The sequence below is a fragment of the Leptonychotes weddellii genome, chromosome 13, assembly GCF_054177405.1.
Source record: "Leptonychotes weddellii isolate Sample4059 chromosome 13, ASM5417740v2, whole genome shotgun sequence".
Lineage (NCBI taxonomy): Eukaryota > Metazoa > Chordata > Mammalia > Carnivora > Phocidae > Leptonychotes > Leptonychotes weddellii.
In genome coordinates, this window is record NC_138381.1 from 58,221,654 (window position 1) to 58,227,653 (window position 6,000).

The following is a 6,000-nucleotide window of genomic DNA, read 5'->3' on the forward strand; positions in this document are numbered from 1 at the left end:
GTTTTCTGGGTCTGAGCATAACACATCTGCCACAATCTTAAACAGACACATGGGAATCCATTAAAAGAATGTATAGTAATTTATCCTTTGACCTACAGACTGTTTTTAAAGGTAACTTTCACTGGTGCCGGATGCCCTTCATAACCACTGTCCCCCCCACCCCACCCCAGAACCCTGTTCAGCATCGGCAGGCGGGTTTTTGCCCGGATTTGGTTAGGGAAGGCGGGCAGGGATTTGGAAGGGGAAGGAGAGTGAGTTGTGGGTGCTTACTACCTCGCTTCTCCGCAGGGTTGCACCCGGCCGGCCATGACCCTCACAGCTCCTGCAGGGGGCGCTCTCCATACAGCTCCTCCTCGCATCCCTCCAGGCCCGGGGAGGGCTACAGCCACTGCCCGGTACTTTGTGGTTTCCCTCCACCTTTCCCACACTTGAGTAAATAGTCCCTTTATCAAACTCAGATTAGCTTATTTGCATGTGCGGGACGGTTGCACATGGGGACAGCACAGCATGGTCTCAGGGACCGTTTGCCAAGCGCTCACACACACCATGGCAGGCAGTTCCACCCACCGAGGGCTCGCTAAAATGTGCATGCAATTACTGCCCCGCCCCCACCCCGAGAGACAATCCCGGGCTTGTTATTGCTGAAGAATAGAGAACAAAAACCCTCGGGGGCAGCACCGGAGGCCCCTGGTCCGCCGGGCGTCTGCACATACCACACCCTCTGCTCCCGCCACACGGGGGGAGCAGGTCCCGGAGACGTCAGATCTCAGTAAAGCATGTTTGAGGCTAATTGCCAGCACACAAAGAATTCTAACAGGTTTCTTCTATTCTGACTCAGCCACATGGACAGCCACGCAGCGCGGGCTCGGTCTCTAAGGCGCGCGGGCACACACACGCACCTCACAGCTCTCTGGCAGCCCCTGCCACAGCAGGTGGGGAAACTCAGTCCCGACCGTCTGGGAGAAGGCGGCCTGGGTTCTGCTGCATACTGGCCATGACCTTGAGTTGGCTGCCTCCCTGCTGCCGGGAGCCTCTCCCCAGGGATCACGAAGACCATCAGGGCCACGGTTATGAATGAATGAGGCCGGCACAGCCTCTCAAGCCCAGGGCGCTCAGCAAGTGCTAACTCCCTCCCAAGCTCCTCAGGGGCTCACTCGGATTCCCTCTGTCTCTCCTGGCCCCGGGGTCATCTCTCCACACAGACCATGGTCTAACCACCATTGTACCCTGGGCTGCTGGCCCACGGAATGTTGCTGACCACCGCCCCTGTGGCCACCTTATAGCTCCATGCACAGCCCTACTGGAGCACTTCCCTCCCTGGGAGGGCCTTCCCTCTCAGCTTTCTGGATTCTCCCAACCACACTACCCCAGGAGAGCCCAAAGTCTGGCCTGAGCCTTTTTTTTTTTTTTTTTTAAAGATTTTACTTACTTATTTGACAGAGAAAGAGAGAGAGCGAGTGAACACAAACAGGGGGAGCAGGAGAGGGAGAAGCAGGCTCCCCACTGAGCAGGGGCTTGATGCTGGGATCATAAGCTGAGAGGAAGGCAGAGGCTTAACCGACTGAGCCACCCAGGCGCCCCAGAGCCTTTTTACTTTTTATCAAGGTGTGCACCCAGAAGAAGGGGCCTCTGTCCCCAGATTCTGCACTCTGAAGTCTGAGTGGACTCAGCAAGCAAGCACTTGTGAAGGAATGAACTGTTTTGGTGTCCTGAAATAACATTAAAGTTTTTTCCCCCTTCTGATCTTAAAAGTACAACTACTTACCAAATTTTTGGAAAATACAAAAATAGTAATGCAAAACCAAAATAGAAATCCAACCACCCAGAGGTAATTGTGACTCCAATTGTGGTAATTCCTTTAGGTCTTTATTTTTCTTTTTAAGATTTTATTTATTCATTTGACAGAGAGAGAGAGAGGGAGAGCACATTCAGGGGGAGCGGCAGGCAGAGGAGAGGGAGAAGCAGGGTCCTAGGATCAAGACCTGAGCTGAAGGCAGACGCTTAACTGACTGAGCCACCCAGGCGCCCCTTCCTTTGGGAAGTAAGCTCTACACCCTACAGGGGGCTTGAACTCAACTCACTCTACACCCTACGGGGGGCTTGAACTCAACTCACAACCCCAAGATCAAGAGTGGCATGTTCTACTGACTGAGCCAGCCAGGCACCCCTCCTTTGAGCCTTTTCTATGTGTCTGTAGGCTATATATATATATATTTCTCTGTATATTTGTACATTTATGTATATAATTAGCACATGCTTTCATATGCTTTGTGTTTTGCTTTTGTCATTTAACATTTTTCTCCTAATTTTAATTTTTCTGATTATTTAAATTTCCTGTTTTCCTATGTAAGCCTTCTAAAATTCAGGAACAGCAGTTCAAAGGCTGAGTAAGATTCCACCCTATGACTCTGAAAAACAAACTGAGGGTTCTAGAGGGGAGGGGGGTGGGAGGATGGGTTAGCCTGGTAATGGGTATTGAGGAGGGCACATTCTGCATGGAGCACTGGGTGTTATGCACAAACAATGAGTCATGGAACACTACATCTAAAACTAATGATGTAATGTATGGGGATTAACATAAGAATAAAAAAAAAAGATTCCACCCTATGAGCAACTCCAGCTGGTGGAGATCTAGGCTGTGTTCCATCATTGGCTACAGTAGCAGCGCGCTGGTAATTATGTTACTCATTGTCCTCACCTCTTGTGATACAGTTAGGCACTCAGACATGGGAGTGTTTGCATCTTGTTCCAGTTCAGTCATTAATAGGGCCCTCGCTCACTGTCAGAGGTATCACCTTGTGGGAAATAGATTACATGGACCTCCCTCGGAGGACTCAGAGGCACCACAGGGAAGAAGGGGTTGGCAGGGTGGGGGGAGGCAGATGGAGGTGGTTCCTGGGTTATGTTGTGGGCACCTGGTTGGAGGATGGTGATGCCAATCCCTAAGATGTGGTGGAGCTTGCAGGGGGTGTGATGAGGTTTGGATAGGTTGAGTCAGAAGTGTCCAGGAGACTTTCCAGGACATTCTCGAGGGGCAGCTGGAGACCCATTCCTCGCCCAGCAGAGGTCACTCGGTGTGGGTGGGGGGTGGACTTTGCTTTCCATGGATTGCTCAGCAGCTCGGTGGAAGGAAGAAGCCATCCCAAGCACTTCGCCAACACCTGTGTTAGGGCATCAGTGAGTGGGGGAGGGGGAGGAGATGGGACACTGACGTTGCCGCAATTTATCATGACCTTCCCCTAAGCTTATCACACACAGGTCTCAGATGGTCAACACTGAAATACAGCATTGTTATAACCTGTACCTCAGTCCAAAAAAAGGGGCTGTCTCAGCTGGAGCTCTAGCTTGGCCGGCTTTACTTTCCAACCTCGAACCTCTGCCTCTGTAACTCAGTGGCCCATCAGCGGGGAATCAATGACGGCCCCCTCCCCTCCCTGACAGAGGAAAGATCTGATGCCCAGAGAGAAGAGCGACCCCTCAAGGTCGGGTCTGGGGGATGCACCCTAGAATTCCACGGCTTCCACATCTAAATTAATCCTCGCTGCAACCCTGGGAGGGGGCTGTCATCATCCCCATTTGCAGATGAGAAAGCAGAGGCTCAGAGAGGTGATGTCCCTTGGTTTCACTCCTGGGTATACACCCCAGAGAAACTCGCATGCACGTACTAGGAGACCCAGCAGGGATGTTCAGAGCAGCTCCATCTCTGCAAACGGCCAGAGACCCACACCGCATGGATGAATCGGAGAAACAGAACGCTGAGTGACAAAAATGGGAAGAATGCACACAGCCAAGTCCCATTTTCATTAAAAAGACAAGCAAAAAGAATAGTGTTGTGGTGGGCGCCTGGCTGGCTCGGTCAGTGGCACGTGTGACTCTTGATCTCGGGGTTGTGAGTTGGAGCCCCACATTGGGTGTAGAGATTATTTCAAAATAAAATCATGGAGCGCCTGGGTGGCTCAGTCAGTTAAGCAGCCGACTCTTGATTTCAGCTCAGGTCATGATCTCAGGGTTGTGAGATCGAGCCCCACATTGGGCTCCACACTTAGCAGGGAGTCTGAGATTCTCTCCCTCTGCTCCTCCCCCAGCTTCTGTGCTCTCACTCTCTAAAGTTAAGTAAATAAATCCTTAAAAAAATAAAATCTTGGGCGCCTCGGTGGCTCAGTTGTTAAGCGTCTGCCTTTGGCTCAGGTCATGGTCCCAGGGTCCTGGGATCGAGTCCCGCATCGGGCTCCCTGCTCAGCGGGAAGCCTGCTTCTCCCTCTCCCACTCCCCCTGCTGTGTTCCCTCTCTTGCTGTCTCTCTCTCTGTCGAAAAATAAAATCTAAAAAGAAAAAAATAATAAAAAAATAATAAAAATATCTTAAAAAAAAAATCCTTTATAAAGATGACGCAGAGAGGTAGGCCCTCAAAGGCCCACGTGGAGCTTCGACATTGTTGGCCAGACCCTCTTGAGTTTGGTCGATGGGTCTGTAATTATTCTGCGTTATATCTAGGACATCGATTCTCGAGCTGTTTAGGTTGAATACTGTGTATTTTGACCAGGGAAGAACCCACCTGGGCGTGCTGCGCTGTCAGGATCAGGCATGGAGAGACGGGTGGTTTGAGTGGCAGCTTCCTGATGGGAGGCCTCTGTTCCCCGAGAACATAATGCTGCAAAACAGACAGCAAATGGGGCACGTGGCAGTCTGTGTACATATAGCTCTAACTCTACGATTTATAGCTTTTGTATTTTATGTTTCATCGTCAGTGACTTTATATTGTTTTCGTCTCTCTGGGCAAAAAGGTGCCTTTCATTTCAAGAGGTTTTCCTTTTTTTTAAAAAAAAAAGCTTATTTAATTATTAGGAAGAGAGAGAGAGTGCACGCACACGAGCTGGGGGAAAGGGGCAGAGGGAGAGGGACAAGCAAGGGAGAGGGACAAGCAGACTCCCCACTAAGCGGGGAGCCCAACTTGACTCGGGAGCTCGATCCCAGGACCCTGAGATCATGACCTGAGCTGAAGACAGATGCTTAATGGACTGAGCCGCCCCGGCGCCCCTCAAGAGGTTTTCCTTTTTAAGCTGCAGTTCTAAACACTTACCTTGGTTATTTTGTTCTACACCCGAAATCAAATCTTGTTCGTCCTCTTCTCTTTTTTCCAAGTTTTGTCATGTTGTTCTATTACTTTTATAATTTCAGGAAGGAGCAGCGAGGGGGAGAAAAAAAGGGGGGAGGAGGGGCAGGACGCCACAGCCATAATGACTGAGGGGCCTGCCTGGGATGGGCAGCGGGGCCACCGAGGCCCCCTGCGCTGTGGCCAGAGCTGGTACCTGCCCAGGACCCTCTACCCGGGTTGGAGCAACCCCAGGGCTGCTCTGAGGAGGTTGTGCCCACTGCTTGGCCTTGGGCACTCAGATGTCTGGAACTCCACTGGCCCAAGTCCCCAGAAGCAGACCCCAGATGAAATGTGGCTTTGTGTGTGGGCCTGAGGCCTTGTCATTGACTGGTTCAGAACCTTGTTCTGCCCCAGACCAGCCGGCCAACAATGGGAGCACCACGCAGGACCAGAGGGAAGTAGCTAGGCATTCTGGGACCCTCTGAGAGGAACTCTGGGGGCAAGGTAGTCATCAGCCCTCCCAGCTTGCTTCCAGTCTCTGTCTCCCTGGCTCTGTTGACTGTTGACCTTGCTTCCCCAGGCTGAGCGCCACCCGCCCCCCACCGCCGGGGCATAAGACCCAGTCCTGACCACCCTGCTCTCACCCTTCCTGAAGGCAAGGGTGAGACTTGGCTTCTGCGTGCAGGTCTGTCTCCCTGCTGGCAGAGAGCCTGATATCCCCAGCCCCCACCTGCCATCACGATGGGCTGGTCTGGCAGGTGAGTGACACCCAGCTGCCCCAGAAACCACTCAGTCCCTGCCTGCCTGGTGCCTGGTCCCTCAGGCCTCCCCCAACTCTCGCTCCCCAATGGCCCCAGAGAGGATGCTCTCTGGGGCTCGAAGCTCAGTGACGGGGGGGGGGGGGGC

The 6,000-nt window shown here is 52.2% G+C and overlaps 1 long non-coding RNA gene across 4 annotated transcripts in view; it reads right to left on the bottom strand.

Annotated features, from left to right (window-relative positions):
• LOC145716816 (uncharacterized) overlaps nt 1-5,993 on the bottom strand; it is a 27,399-nt gene extending 21,406 nt beyond the window's left edge. For all 4 annotated transcript variants that reach the window (XR_014139725.1, XR_014139724.1, XR_014139723.1 and 1 more), the window contains exons 1-2: nt 5,080-5,993; nt 4,555-4,650 (exon numbers count right to left, since the gene is read on the bottom strand). This is a non-coding gene — a long non-coding RNA (uncharacterized LOC145716816). The remainder of the gene's footprint in view (nt 1-4,554; nt 4,651-5,079) is intronic.
• Nucleotides 5,994-6,000: the final 7 nt, after the last annotated feature.